At 45.4% G+C, this 15,548-nt stretch overlaps 1 long non-coding RNA gene across 1 annotated transcript; it reads right to left on the reverse strand.

Moving 5' to 3' along the window:
• Positions 1 to 4,074: 4,074 nt before the first annotated feature.
• LOC121538846 lies at positions 4,075 to 14,228 on the reverse strand. The gene is made up of 3 exons (XR_005995255.1): positions 14,057 to 14,228; positions 4,329 to 4,515; positions 4,075 to 4,136 (listed from the first exon to the last, which is right to left on the reverse strand). It is a non-coding gene; the product is annotated as an uncharacterized LOC121538846 (long non-coding RNA).
• Between the last annotated feature and the right edge of the window lie 1,320 nt (positions 14,229 to 15,548).

Genomic DNA, 15,548 nt, shown 5'->3' on the forward strand with positions numbered 1-15,548 from the left:
AGTCTGCGCTCCAGCAGGTATATCTCACTGGTCATCCCCAAAGCCAACACCTCCTTTGGCCGCCATTCCTTCCAGTTCTCTGCTGCCAATGACTGGAACGAACTGCAAAAATCTCTGAAGCTGGAGACTCTTATCTCCCTCACTAACTTTAAGCGTCAGTTGTCAGAGCAGCTTACCGATCACTGCACCTGTACACAGCCATTCCGAAATTAGCCCACCCAACTACCTCATCCCCATATTGTTATTTATTTTGCACCCCAGTATCTCTATTTGCACATCTATCATTCCAGTGTTAATACGAAATTGTAACTATTTTGCACTATGGCCTATTTATTGCCTTACCTCCATAACTTACTACATTCGCACACACTGTATATATATTTTCTTTTGTATTTTTGACTTTATGTTTTGTTTACCCCATATGTAACTCTGTGTTGTTGTTTTTATCGCACTGCTTTTCTTTATCTTGGCCAGGTTGCAGTTGTAAATGAGAACTTGTTCTCAACTGGCTTACCTGGTTAAATAAAGGTGAAATAAAAATAAAAAAATAAAAAGGTGTGAGCATGGCCACTAAAGTGCTAGGGAAAGTTAATGCCAGGTGTCACGCCCTGGCTCTGGGGACACTGTTATGTTGAGCCAGGGTGTGTAGATCTATGTGTTGTGTTTCTATGTCGGGATTCTATGTATTGTATTTCTGTGTTGGCCAGAGTGGTTCCCAATCAGAGGCAACGAGTGTCAGCTGTTGATGGTTGTCTCTGATTGGGAGCCATACTTATAGAGGCTGTTTTCCCACATTAGTTGTGGGATCTTGTTCTAGTTGGTTTGTGTTAGACCGTTGACTGTCACGTTATCGTTTTGGTCGTGTATCACTTATAAAGAGTATGTTCGTCTGCAACGCTGCGCCTTGGTCCTCATCTGTTCCCGACGATCGTGACACCAGGACTACGTTTTTGGCTAGAAAGTCCATGCTGCTTGATAAGGACTCCATGAGAGTGCTAGCCACTGCCCTCATTCAATGCCATTTTGACTACGGTAGTACTTCCTGGTTTGGGGCTTATCTAAGCTTCTGAAGGGGAAGCTCCAGATAGCCCAGAATAAGCTGATCAGGGTAGTATTGAAGGTGAGTCCACATACTCACATAGGCAGGAGCTGCTTTCAGGAACTCAACTGGCTGCCTGTTGAGGCTAGGGTGTCCCAGATAAGACTGGGTTTTGTTTACAGTATTTATGGTTCTGCGCCCAGATATCTAACTGATTACTTTCCCCATGTTAGGGATGCACACAATCACAGCACCAGATCAGGTGTTGCTAATGTGTGCTTATACAGGTTCAGGAGTAATGCTGGGAAAGGTACTTTCTTGTATACTGGAGCCTCAGAATGGAATGAGTTGCCTTTGCTCATAAAAACGACATCCTCTCTGGGCAGCTTTAAAAATAAAGTGAAAAACGGTTTGATGTCTGCTGTGCCCATATGAATGTACCCTACAATGTAACTGCAATGAGTAGATGTTCTTCTTCTTTGTTTTTATGTTTTAGTATCTCGCTGTCATACTGTGTTCAACCGTGTTCGATCTTGCCTAGCCATCTGGTTTCAAGAGGACCACACACAATGGAAATAAGTTCTTGACTTTGTGTGTTATCCTCAATGATTTTACTAATGTGCATGTATGGCTTTTTCAAGTTTTATGTTTGCTTGTTTTTTTAAATGGTCGAATTAATAAACTAAACTAAATCCTTTCTGGCTCCCCTTTCCAGCGATGATCTTGAACCTTTTTTTAGTCTAATGTGAGTTATTCATAAGATATAATACATTTCCATATTTTGATATTGTTGATGTTCATATAGTTTGACGTTTGAGCAAAGCTCAAACATAACACTTTTTGATAGACTACTGTGGGAAAAGCAGCACGCTCTGGCGACCAACACAGCCCTGAATTCCAAACAGGTGACAGCCACCATGCTTAGCAACATTTGTTATGGGCCCCTCTTTGGGAGAGTATATGAAATAGCAGTGGGGGGCATTAAGTGTCCAACCAGGTAACCAGGGGAAATAAGCAGGGGGAATGTGGCACACAGTATGAAAGAGGGCAAGAGGCTGTATGGGATATTTGGAGTGAGAAAGAAGGGAGGGCAAGAGGGAGAGAAGAGGCAGGGTGAAGGGTGAATAACTGGACCTAGCAAACAAAGGCTTTTAGCTTCCTATGTTGTAGACAGCTGAACTTCTAAAACTATCAATATTCCAATGAGTTGGACTACCCTGCCATCTAAGGGCCACACCATTTCAACCTTGAGCTCCTACAAAAGAAGAGTCTTGGAGTCTGTACTTGATGAGTGTGAACCATCTTCCTTTGTTGGGATGTAAGAACCCCACTTGAATGCATTGTTGACCATAGCTTGGAATAGAACAATGTATTACAGTTGTGCTGTAAAAAAAAACATTTTTGTCTCAATTAACATGGTCATCAAAAAGAAGCAACATGCTACATGAATTGTTAATGGTTCAGGCATTAAAAAACAAAAGGAGCTCTTTAAAAAATAAAATAAACACAGAGATAAACTGTATAATAACAGCTCAAACATAATGTATATGTGTTAGTAGAATATTTTTTGGTTTTCCATAGCAAAGTCACAGCTCAAGCATAAAGTACTGTTGAAGTCGGAAGCTTACATACACTTTAGCCAAATATATTTAAACTCAGTTTTTCACAATTCCTGACATGTAATCCTAGCAAAAATTCCCTGTCTTAGGTCAGTTAGGATCACCACTTTATTTTAAGAATGTGAAATGTCAGAATAATAGTAGAGAGAATGATTTATTTTCTGCTTTTATTTCTTTCATCACATTCCCAGTGGGTCAGAAGAATATACTCAATTAGAATTTGGTAGCATTGCCTTTAAATTGTTTAACTTGGGTCAAACGTTTCGGGTAGCCTTCCACAAGCTTCCCACAATAAGTTGGGTGAATTTTGGCCCATTCCTCCTGACAGAGCAGGTGTAACTGAGTCAGGTTTGTAGGCCTCCTTGCTCGCACATGCTTTTTCAGTTCTGCCCACACATTTTCTATAGGATTGAGGTCAGGCCTTTGTGATGGCCACTCCAATACCTTGACTTTGTTGTCCTTAAGTCATTTTGCCACAACTTTGGAAGTATGCTTGGGGTCATTGTCCATTTGGAAGACCCATTTGCGACCAAGCTTTAACTTCCTGACTGATGTCTCGAGATGCTGCTTCAATATATCCACATAATTTTCCTTCCTCATGATGCCATCTATTTTGTGAAGTGCACCAGTCCCTCATGCAGCAAAGCACCCCCACAGCATGATGCTGCCACCCCCGTGCTTCACGGTTTGGATGTTGTTCTTTGGCTTGCAAGCATCCCCCTTTTTCCTTTAAAACATAACATTTTACATTTTAGTCATTTTAGTCATTTAGCAGACGCTCTTATCCAGAGCAACTTACAGTTAGTGAGTGCATACATTTTTCATACTGGCCCCCCGTGGGAAACGAACCCACAACCCTGGCGTTGCAAGCGCCATGCTCTAGCAACTGAGCTACAGGAGGTCTAACGATGGTCATTATGGCCAAACAGTTCTATTTTTGTTTCATTAGACCAGAGGACATTTCTCCAAAAAGTACGATCTTTGTCCCCATGTGCAGTTGCAAACCGTAGTCTGGCTTTTTTTATGGCGGTTTTGGAGCAGTGGCTTCTTCCTTGCTGAGCGGCCTTTCAGGTTTCGTGCAAGAACGTAAGAACTGAAAACCTAGTGGTATACTTGTCACTCATTTCAGTGATGTTGATAGACAGTATGTTGTCAGCTGCATTCCTAAACATCTCTCTCATAAAATCCTGTAGTGTATCGAGACCCATTGGGACCTCATGATAGGCTCTTTCAATGATGTTGGAGACAGAGTTATTCAGCTTCATGGAGGCACGGTTTACATCGAAGCCAAAGTGAGTGGTGTGATACTTGTTTATGAACTTGAGCAGCACATCTGTGATGGCAGTCATCCGTTCTTTGAGCCCTTCAATGGTGGAATGCATGGTATCCATGTTCCAGGCAACCTGGAAACTCAACTTCTCAGAGTTCTTCAGAGTGGCTTTGACACTCACAATGTCCGTATCCTTGTCGGGGTTAGACTGGATAGATAAGGAACAAGAGGCGATCAGAATTGTCATCTCATACTTTCAGTATAAACACTAATTAAGGCAAAAATAATGCAATGTAATGTGTCCATAAAAAATAACATCGAGAAAACTCTAAGCTTTTAGTATGACAATTTATAGGAAAGAGGTGTGTAGTATGTACAGTATATTTCAGGTGTTTCTTACCAGGTAGCAGCTGAACACTTTTCTGTACACCTGTGAAGGTGACCTCCGTATAGGAAGGAATACGAGGAAATCAACCAATGGGGAAGCCATGGAGGTGGTGATGACATCCTTGCGGGAAGCATCGCAGAAGCTCACATCAACATAGGTTGGGCTGGTGATATCCACATTCAACGTATGATGATATACCCTGAAAGATTATGGAACATTTAGTTAGATTTTTTTTGCATACAGTTGAAGTCAGAAGTTTACGTACACTTCGGTCGGTTGGTTTTCAACCACTCCACAAATGTCTTGTTAACAAACTATAGTTTTGGCAAGTCGGTTAGGACATCTACTTTGTGCATGACAGAAGTCATTTTTCCATCAATTGTTTACAGACAGATTATTTCACTTATAATTCACTGTATCACAATTCCAGTGGGTCAGAAGTTTACATACACTAAGTTCACTGTGCCTTTAAACAGCTTGGAAAATTCCAGAAAATGATGTCATGGCTTTAGAAGCTTCTGATAGGCTAATTGACATAATTTGAGTCAACTGGAGGTGTACCTGTGGATGTATTTCAAGGCCTACCTTCAAACTCAGTGCCTCTGCTTGACATCATGGGAAAATCAAAAGAAATCAGCCAAGACCTCATAAAAACAAGTCTGGTTCATCATTGGGAGCAATTTCCAAACGCCTGAAGGTACCGTGTTCATCTGTACAAACAATAGTACACAAGTATAAACACCATGGGACCACGCAGCCGTCATACCGCTCAGGAAGGAGATGCGTTCTGTCTCCTAGAGGTGCGAAAAGTGCAAATCAATCTCAGAACAACAGCAAAGGTGTCACAACTTCTGCCGAAGTTGGTGCCTCTCCTTGTTCGGGCAGCGTTCGGCGGTCGTCGTCACCGGCTTTCTAGCTGCCACCGATCTACGTTTCTTTTTCCATTTGTTTTGTCTTGATTGTACACACCTGGTTCCCATTACATTATTTTATTTCCCTATTTAACCCTCTGGTTCCCACATGGTTTTGTGCGTGTTTGTTCTTTGTTTTGTGTCTAAGACTTATGTGAGCTGGTGTGTTTTCCCTGCGTGGAAATTAGTGTTGTTTATTTTTTGAGTAAAGTACGTCGTTTACTCAGTTCTGTGTCCTGCGCCTGACTCCGTCCTACCGCTGCACATTGACAGAAACACGCACCACATATGGAGTCAGCAGGTGCATCCAGTCCTCCAGTACCAGTGGAGAAGCGCGTCCAGCAGCACGCGACGATGCTCCAGAATCTTGGCACAGCCATGGATCACGTGATGCAGACCATGGAGCGATGTAGAGAGGGGGTTTTCCCACAACCCCATCAACTTCAGATCAACCCACACCGATGTCCACCCCTCCGTCACCTGGACCCAGTGGGATTCGGCTCTCGCTCCCGAGGGCATATGATGGGACGGCTGCCCGGTGCCAGGGGTTCCTGCTCCAGGTGGAGCTCTACCTGGCAACCATCCACCCGGCTCCCTCAGGATACGAGAGTGTGTCCGCCCTCATCTCCTGTCTGTCGGGGAGAGCGCTTGAGTGGGCCAATGCCGAATGGGGGGGACTAGACGCAGCGTTGGTTCGCTATGAGGATTTCACCCGCCGCTTCCGGGCGGTCTTCGATCAACCACCTGAGGGGAGAGCGGTGGGGGAACGCTTGTTCCACCTCAGATAGGGGAAGAGGAGCGCACAGGACTTCGCACTGGACTTCAGGACCTTGGCTTCCAGCGCGGGATGGAATGAGAGGGCCCTGATCGACCATTACCGGTGTAGTCTACGTGAGGACGTTCGTCGGGAGCTGGCATGCAGGGACACCATTCTTACCCTCGACCAGCTGGTGGATTTATCTATACGGCTGGATAACTTGTTGGCCACCCGCGGACGTCCGGGTCAGGGTCTGTCCATTCCATCCCCCAGCACCTCTGACCCTACCCCTATGGAGCTCGGAGGTGCTGCTTGAAGGGGGGCCGTTTCCTGCACCAACTGTGGCCGCAGAGGTCACACTGCTGGTCGGTGCTGGGGAGGTTCCCCAGGGAGTCGAGGCAGCAGGCAGGGCACTGGTGGATCATCCCAGGTGAGTAGCTCCCTGTTGCGCACATGTATGTATGCATAGAATTTCCTGAGTTTTCCCCGTATTCCCAGCATAAGGCGCTAGTAGATTCAGGCGCAGCTGGGAACTATATTGACCGTTCATTTGCACGTAGATTAGGGATCCCAATTGTTCCTGTTGATGTGCCCTTCCCTGTACATGCCTTAGATAGTCGTCCTTTAGGGTCGGGCCTGATTAGGGAGGTCACAGCTCCACTATGTATGAAAACGCAGGAGGGTCATGAGGAGAGAATTAGTCTCTTCCTGATCGATTCTCCTGCGTTTCCTGTGGTATTGGGGCTTCCCTGGTTGGCCTCTCATGACCCCACTATTTCGTGGCAACAGAGGGCTCTCAAGGGATGTTCACGTCAGTGCTCAGGGAGGTGTGTAGGTGTTTCCATAGGTGCAACTACGGTGGAGAGTCCAAACCAGGTCTCCACTATGCACATTCCCCCCGAATATGCCGATTTGGCTCTCGCCTTCTGTAAAAAGAAGGCGACTCAACTACCACCCCATCGACAGGGGGATTGTGCGATAAATCTCCAGGTAGGCGCAGCACTTCCCAGGAGTCACGTGTATCCTCTGTCACAGGAGGAGACGGCTGCTATGGAAACATATGTCTCAGAATCTCTGGGACAGGGATACATTCGGCCTACCACTTCACCTGCCTCCTCAAGTTTCTTTTTTGTGAAGTAGAAGGATGGAGGTTTACGCCCGTGCATTGACTATCGAGGTCTAAATCAGATCACTGTGAAGTACAGTTACCCACTGCCTCTCATAGCCAGTGTGACAGAGTCATTGCACGGGGCGCGCTTCTTCACCAAATTGGATCTCAGGAGCGCTTACAACCTGGTGCGTATCCGGGAGGGGGATGAGTGGAAGACGGCCTTTAGTACCACCTCTGGGCACTATGAGTACCTCGTCATGCTGTACGGGTTGATGAATGCTCCATCAGTCTTCCAATCCTTCGTAGACGAGATTTTCAGGGACCTGCACGGGCAGGGTGTAGTGGTGTATATCGATGACATTCTAATATACTCTGCTACACGCGCCGAGCATGTGTCCCTGGTGCGCAAGGTGCTTGGTCAACTGTTGGAGCATGACCTGTACGTCAAGGCTGAGAAATGTCTGTTCTTCCAACAGTCCGTCTCCTTCCTAGGGTACCGCCTGTCCGCGTCAGGGGTGGAGATGGAGAATGACCGCTGGGGCGGACAGGGCGTTTGGTCACCTGAAGGCTCTGTTTACCTCGGCTCCCGTGCTGGCTCATCCTGATCCCTCCTTGGCATTCATAGTATAGGTGGACGCGTCCGAGGCTGGGATAGGAGCTGTGCTGTCTCAGCGCTCGGGTACGCCACCAAAGCCCAGCCCCTGTGCTTTCTTTTTAAAGAAGCTCAGCCCGGCGGAGCGAAACTATGATGTGGGGGACCGGGAGCTGTTAGCTGTTGTTAAGGCTCTGAAGGCGTGGAGGCATTGGCTTGAGGGGGCTAAACACCCTTTCCTCGTTTGGACTGACCACCGCAATCTGTAGTACATCCGGGTGGCGAGGATACTGAACCCTCGCCAGGCAAGGTGGGCCATGTTTTTCATCTGTTTTGTTTCACCCTATCCTACAGACCAGGTTCCCAGAACGCTAAGGCAGACGCACTGTCCCGGATGTATGACACAGAGGAGCGGTCCACGGATCCCACTCCCATACTTCCGGCTTCTTGCCTGGTGGCACCGGTGGTATGGGAGGTTGACGCGGACATCGAGCGGGCGTTACGTACGGAGCCCACTCCCACCCAGTGTCCAGTTGGGCGTCTGTACATTCCGTTTGATGTCCGCGATCGATTGATCTGTTGGGCTCACACGTCACCCTCCTCTGGTCATCCTGGCATCGGTCGGACAGTGCACATCGGTCTTAGTGGGAAGTACTGGTGGCCCACTTTAGCTAAGGACATGAGTGTTTATGTTTCCTCCTGCTCGGTGTGCGCCCAGTGCAAGGCACCTAGACACCTGCCCAGAGGGAAATTACAACCCCTACCCGTTCCACAATGGCCGTGGTCACACCTATCGGTGGACTTCGTGACGGATCTTCCTCCGTCACGAAGTAACACCACGATCCTGGTCGTTGTGGCTCGGTTTTCTAAGTCCTGCCATCTCCTTCCTTTGCCCAGTCTCCCTACAGCCCTACAGACTGCGGAGGCCCTGTTTACCCACGTCTTCCGGCACTACGGGGTGCCTCTCCGGCACTACAAGGAGAGGCACTATGACTTCCGCTGAAGTTGGTGCCTCTCCTTGTTCGGGCGGCGTTCGGCGGTCGTCGTCACTGGCTTTCTGGCTGCCACCGATCTACGTTTCTTTTTCCATTTGTTTTGTCTTGATTGTACACACCTGGTTCCCATTTCATTATTTTATTTCCCTATTTAACCCTCTGGTTCCCACATGGTTTTGTGCGTGTTTGTTCTTTGTTTTGTGTCTAAGACTTATGTGAGCTGGTGTGTTTTCCCTGCGTGGAAATTAGTGTTGTTTATTTTTCGAGTAAAGTACGTTGTTTACTCAGTTCTGTGTCCTGTGCCTGACTCCGTCCTATCGCTGCATATTGACACTTGACAAAAGGACCTTGTGAAGATGCTGGAGGAAACAGGTACAAAAGTATCTATATCCACAGTAAAACAAGTCCTATATCGACATAACCTGAAAGGCTGCTCAGCAAGGAAGAAGCCACTGCTCCAAAACCGCCATAAAAAAGCCAGACTACGGTTTGCAACTGCACATGGGGACAAAGATTGTACTTTTTGGAGAAATGTCCTCTGGTCTGATGAAACAAAAATAGAACTGTTTGGCCATAATGACCATTGTTATGTTTGGAGGAAAAAGGGGGGTGCTTGCAAGCCGAAGAACACCATCCCAACCGTGAAGTACGGGGGTGGCAGCATCATGCTGTGGGGGTGCTTTGCTGCAGAAGGGACTGGTGCACTTCACAAAATAGATGGCATCATGAGGAAGGAAAATTATGTGGATATATTGAAGCAACATCTCAAGACATCAGTCAGGAAGTTAAAGCTTGGTCGCAAATGGGTCTTCCAAATGGACAATGACCCCAAGCATACTTCCAAAGTTGTGGCAAAATGGCTGAATGACAACAATGTCAAGGTATTGGAGTGGCCATCACAAAGCCCTGACCTCAATCCTATAGAAAATTTGTGGGCAGAACTGAAAAAGCGTGTTTGAGCAAGGAGGCCTACAAACCTAACTCAGTTACACCAGCTCTGTCAGGAGGAATGGGCCAAAATTCACCCAACGTATTGTGGGAAGCTTGTGGAAGGCTACCCAAAACGTTTGACCCAAGTTAAACAATTTAAAGGCAATGCTACCAAATACTAATTGAGTGTATGTAAACTTCTGACCCACTGGGAATGTGATGGAGGAAATAAAAGCTGGAATAAATAATTCTCTCTACTATTATTCTGACATTTCACATTCTTAAAATAAAGTGGTGATCCTAACTGACCTAAGACAGGGAATTTGTACTGGATTAAATGTCAGGAATTGTGAAAAACTGAGTTTAAATATATTTGGCTAAGGTGTATGTACACTTCCGACTTCAACTGTAGGTCAGGTCTGGGAGGTCAGATAGGTAAAGTGCTCTCAAGTCTTCAAAGATGGCCTCGGGTGGAGGCATTGAAACCTCATATTGTCTGACCTGGTCAATGAATGCAATTATCTTTTCTTTGATTTCCTCAAAATCTATGGTCATGGCTGGGACAGTGTAAGAACTTCGAATGGTGAACTCAGGAACTGAGATTTGGGCCGGAATGCTTATGTCCTGCTGCCTGTCACGTTCGTTGTGTAAAGGATCGGTCCAAGGTGCAGCGTGGTATGCGTACATAGTCGTTTAATTTTATAAACACAGACAAAATAGCAAAATCCAACAGAACGTGAAGTTCAAGAGGCTAAACATCAAACAAGCCAAACAGAAACAAGATCCCACAACTAAGGTAGGCAACATGGCTGCCTAAGTATGATCCCCAATCAGAGACAACGACCGACAGCTGCCTCTGATTGGGAACCACACCCGACCAACATAGAAATATATAAATTAGATTTCACACCCTGACCAACCCAACTAGAGATCTCAATGTCAGGGCGTGACACAGCCTGTTCAGTTCAAGTTGATTTGGATGGTGGGAATGACGAGGTCAGTGAGAGAGGCACTACAAAAGAGGGAATCTCAACCAGAACACAATCCACAGCCTGACTGATCTGGTTTAATATATCTTGGTCCTTGGCCACCTTGCGTATTTTCTCAATCAGTTTGTTGAACTGAACAGAAATGTAGGCGACCTTGTTGGTGTAGGAGTCACTTGCCCTTTGAAGATAGATGAGTATATCCTCTCTAATGTTAATGCCAATGACTATCTCTCATGTCTTGAAAGGCTTGCTGTTTAATTGTCTTTATATCATCGAAGGCTGTAGTATCAATCACATCCGTCATCATCTTTAAGTATTTGAAGATTCTCCGGAGGAGCGGTTCCATATGCTTCAATCTGATTATTAACATAACTTGTTAGTTCTCTGATCTTCTGGTTAGCATCGTCAACAAACACATTTTAGTCAAATTCCTTTATGGTTTTGATGGCTGCAGAAATGTATTCATTCAGTTCATCAATGCTTTGCTTGAAGACAGTTGATTTTAACTGACTTACAGCCCCATCCAGTAGTTGCATAACTTTGTCATACATGACTTCAAAGTGTATAGATCTCAAGGCATCAACCAGCGATTGCACAGTTTCTTGGATTCTGAATTCCTTAATGAGTACTACAGTCTGATCCATGAACACTTTAATCATCTTGTCAAAATCATACCTGAGAAGCAGATCTCACAGAATACACAGCATTGAGTACTGTCTGCAATTTCATATTCTTCAATCCAGTTGACAATTACATCCTTCATAGATTCAAGGACCCTGGCCATCTCCTCAGATCAATGTCCCCCAACCACGCAACACTGCTGCCGCCTAGCTTCTGTAGATCAATCTTTCTGATGACATCCTCAATTGCATCAATGGCTCAGACAATTATCTCTCTGATATTAAATTGGTAATCAAAGTCCTTCAGCTGATTTCCAATTTGTGAGAGGAATGGCATTTGAAATTACGTCTGACAAGTCTCCGCTTTCAATGCTGCCCCTGACTGTAGCCATCAGGTCATCAGGTTCACCTTTAGATTCCCCACAGAGGCCTCCAAGTCTTCCAGTGTCACATCATACTTGTGTCAAAATAATCAGTTTCTCTTTCAAGGTCATGCTGGAGGATGTTGCAGGCAGCAGAACGTTCTCCACGGCGTCTCCAGACTCTGTCACATCTGTCACATGAGCTCAGTGTGAACCTGCTTTCATCTGTGAAGAGCACAGGGCGCCAGTGGTGAATTTGCCAATCTTGGTGTTCTCTGGCAAATGCCAAACGTCCTGCACAGTGTTGGGCTGTAAGCACAACCCCCACCTGTGGACGTCTGGCCCTCATACCACCCTCATGGAGTCTGTTTCTGACCGTTTGAGCAGACACATGCACATTTGTGGCCTGCTGGAGGTCATTCTGCAGGGCTCTGGCAGTGCTCCTCCTGCTCCTCCTTGCACAAAGGCGGAGGTAGCGGTCCTGCTGCTGGGTTGTTGCCCTCCTACGGCCTCCTCCACGTCTCCTGATGTACTGGCCTGTCTCCTGGTAGCGCCTCCATGCTCTGGACACTACGCTGACAGACACAGCAAACCTTCTTGCCACAGCTCGCATTCATGTGCCATCCTGGATGAGCTGCACTACCTGAGCCACTTGTGTGGGTTGTAGACTCCGTCTCATGCTACCACTAGAGTGAAAGCACCGCCAGCATTCAAAAGTGACCAAAACATCAGCCAGGAAGCATAGGAACTGAGAAGTGGTCTGTGGTCACCACCTGCAAAACCAGTTCTTTATTGGGGGTGTCTTGCTAATTGCCTACAATTTCCACCTGTTGTCTATTCCATTTGCACAACAGCATGTGAAATGTATTGTCAATCAGTGTTGCTTCCTAAGTGGACAGTTTGATTTCACAGAAGTGTGATTGACTTGGAGTTACATTGTGTTGTTTAAGTGTTCCCTTTATTTTTTTGAGCAGTGTATATTTATCTTCTATATTCTTAAATCTATGTGGTAAATATACATTTAATTAAATGTGGAAAGATAAGCAAAGTTTACCTTCAAGTCTGTAGGAGAGCGGGCTAACAGGGGACTGAGCCATGACTTTATATTTAAGCAATAAGGCCAATATACCTGTCACGTCTACTCCCGCTCCACCGCTCCGGCGCTCAACGTCGCCGGTTTACTAACCACCGGTCCTGGCAACTCATCATTACGCACACCTGGCAACCATCATTACGCACACCTGCGTCCCATCATTAGGCACACCTGGACTTTATCAATACCCTGATTACTCCCCCTTTATTTAGCCCTCAGTCGTCATCAGTCCTTAGGTGTTATTGGTTTTCTCTCACGTTCAGTACGCTTCCCATGTTTGTTATTTTGTGTCTGTTCAGTATTAAACTCTCCTTCTGCACCTGCTTTCTGACGCTCGGCATATACGTTACAATACCACGGCTAAGAGCTGTTTTTATGCACGACGCAACGTGGAGTGCCTGGACACAGCCCTTAGTCGTGGTATATTGGCCATATATCACAAACCCCTGAGCTGCCTTATTGCTATTATCAACTGGTTATCAATGTAATAATTGCAGTAAAAATAAAAGGTTTGTCATACCCGTGGTATACGGTCTGATATATACCACAGCTGTCAGCCAATCAGCATTCAGGGCTCGAACCACCCAGTTTATAATGAGCAATATAGCTGGGAACATCAACAGTGTTGTGTCCCCCAGAGATGGATACCTCCCAGTTGTAGAAGTTGCTGATCACTTCGGAGGTCACCTCAGCAAAGCCAAGCAAGGGCAGCAAGAAGTCAAAAGAGCGAGGTATGATGAAATTTGGGATTTGGATCTCATTGGCAGGAATCATCCAACCTATTTCAGTAACATCGATTGCAGTAATGGACAGGGTAGTGGGAAAGTTTAGCTCTTCAGAGGAATTTCCTCCCAAAGGCACAACAAGGGAGACAGACATTTTGTTCTGGTTGAGCTGGTATCTGAATAAACTCCCTTACGAAAAAAGATTGCAGTCAGAGTGCAGTATAACTGCAGTACACTGTATTATAACTGTAGTTAGAATGCAGTATAACTGCAGTATGCTGCAAATACTGTGTCCAAAATAACACAGTTTTTTACTGCAGTAAGTTTGCAGTGTAACTGCAGTTACAGTGCAGTATAACTGCAGTACACTTGAGTTATTCTGCAATCACTGCGTCCAAAATACCACAGTCAATTGCAGTTCCTGCACTTTTACTGCAGTTTTAAAACTGCAATCTTTTTTTGTAATGGCTGTCACTGTTGTAAAAACAAAAAAACAAGAAAGTGACAAATTAATTTATTGTCATTAGTGAAGAATTTATTCTGTTTTCCCCTGACACTTTGCCATTATTAAATTGGGATTTTATCTCCTGAATTGAATGGATTGACATGGAAATAACCCCAACCCCATTTAATATGTGAATTGTCAGATACTTACGATTGAAGGAACAGATTCTCAGGCACGTTGGCAGAGTGAGTTCAGCGAGGCTCCTCTTGTTTCTTCCAGCAACCTTGTCCAGTCAAATGTTGCATTTGTAGCTGCCTCTGGTAATCTTCTGTGTTTGGGATGAGTTTTTGGATCTCAGAGTTCAGATCGGACTTCATCTCCACCTCAAACTTGTTGTCATTTTTATGGGAAAACCAGATGTAAGACTTTAACCATTACTGTTTGCAGTTACATTTTGTTATTGACTTTGTCAGGTCAAACATCACAGAGAAAAAGCTGTCTGACACTTACCATATCTCACAATGACTTTTTGCACAGAGTTAGACTCTTGAATGTTGACTGCTGTCTCTAATTACATGACTAGACTATCTGTGTTCTTCAGGGTTGCAGTAGCAGAGGCATCTGAACTCAGGGCCGGGATGGTCATCTGGACTTGCAGCATACCATTTTCCATAGACTCAAGTCTGTGAATAAACATTCAAAGCAAGGCATGTTAGTTAGTTACAATATTACTAACCTTGGCAAAATGGCAAAATTAGAACACTGTGGTTTCTTTTACCTGGAACGGCCAACTTGAAACAACTAGAAACACTGTAACCAATTCTGCTATTACAACAAGGCCCAAATCCCCGTCATTCGCATGAGAAAGAGACGGAGATATCGTGGACGTAGGTCGGGGTGCCATGTAAGGATCCGACGGCGAGCGAGTAATCTGCCTCTTCCATCAGTCCTATTAGCCAACGCACAATCATTGGATAACAAAATAGACGAGCTACGATCAAGGATAACCTACCAACGGGACATTAAAAACGACAATATCTTATGTTTCACGAGTCGTGGCTGAACGATGACATTTAAAACATACAGCTGGCGGGATATACGCTACATCGGCAGGATAGAACGGCTGACTCCGGTAAGACAAGGGGTGGCGGTCTGTGTATATTTGTAAACAACAGCTGGTGCACGAAATCTGATATTAAGGAAGTCTCTATATTATTCTCGCCTGAGGTAGAGTATCTCATGATAAGCTGTAGACCACACTATTTACCAAGAGAGTTTTCATTTATATTTTTCTTAGCTGTCTATTTACCACCACAAACCGATGCTGGCACTGAGACTGCACTCAGTGAGCTGTATAAGGCCATAAGCAAACAGGAAAACGCTCATCCAGAGGCAGCGCTCCTAGTGACCGGGGACTTTAATGCAGGGAAACATAAATCCGTTCTACCTAATTTCTACCAGCATGTTAAATGTGCAACCAGAGAAAAAAAATACTCTTGACCACCATTACTCAACACACAGAGACGCGTACAAAGCTCTCCCTCGCCCTTCATTTGGCAAATCTGACCATAATTCTATCCTCCTGATTATAAGCAAAAACTAAAGCAGGAAGCACCAGTGACTCAGTTAATAAGGAAGTGGTCAGATGACGCAGATGCTAAGCTATTGGAATATTTTGCTAAGATAACCTGCCTAAATGACT

The sequence above is a fragment of the Coregonus clupeaformis genome, chromosome 25, assembly GCF_020615455.1.
Source record: "Coregonus clupeaformis isolate EN_2021a chromosome 25, ASM2061545v1, whole genome shotgun sequence".
In the NCBI taxonomy this organism is placed as follows: Eukaryota; Metazoa; Chordata; class Actinopteri; order Salmoniformes; family Salmonidae; genus Coregonus; species Coregonus clupeaformis.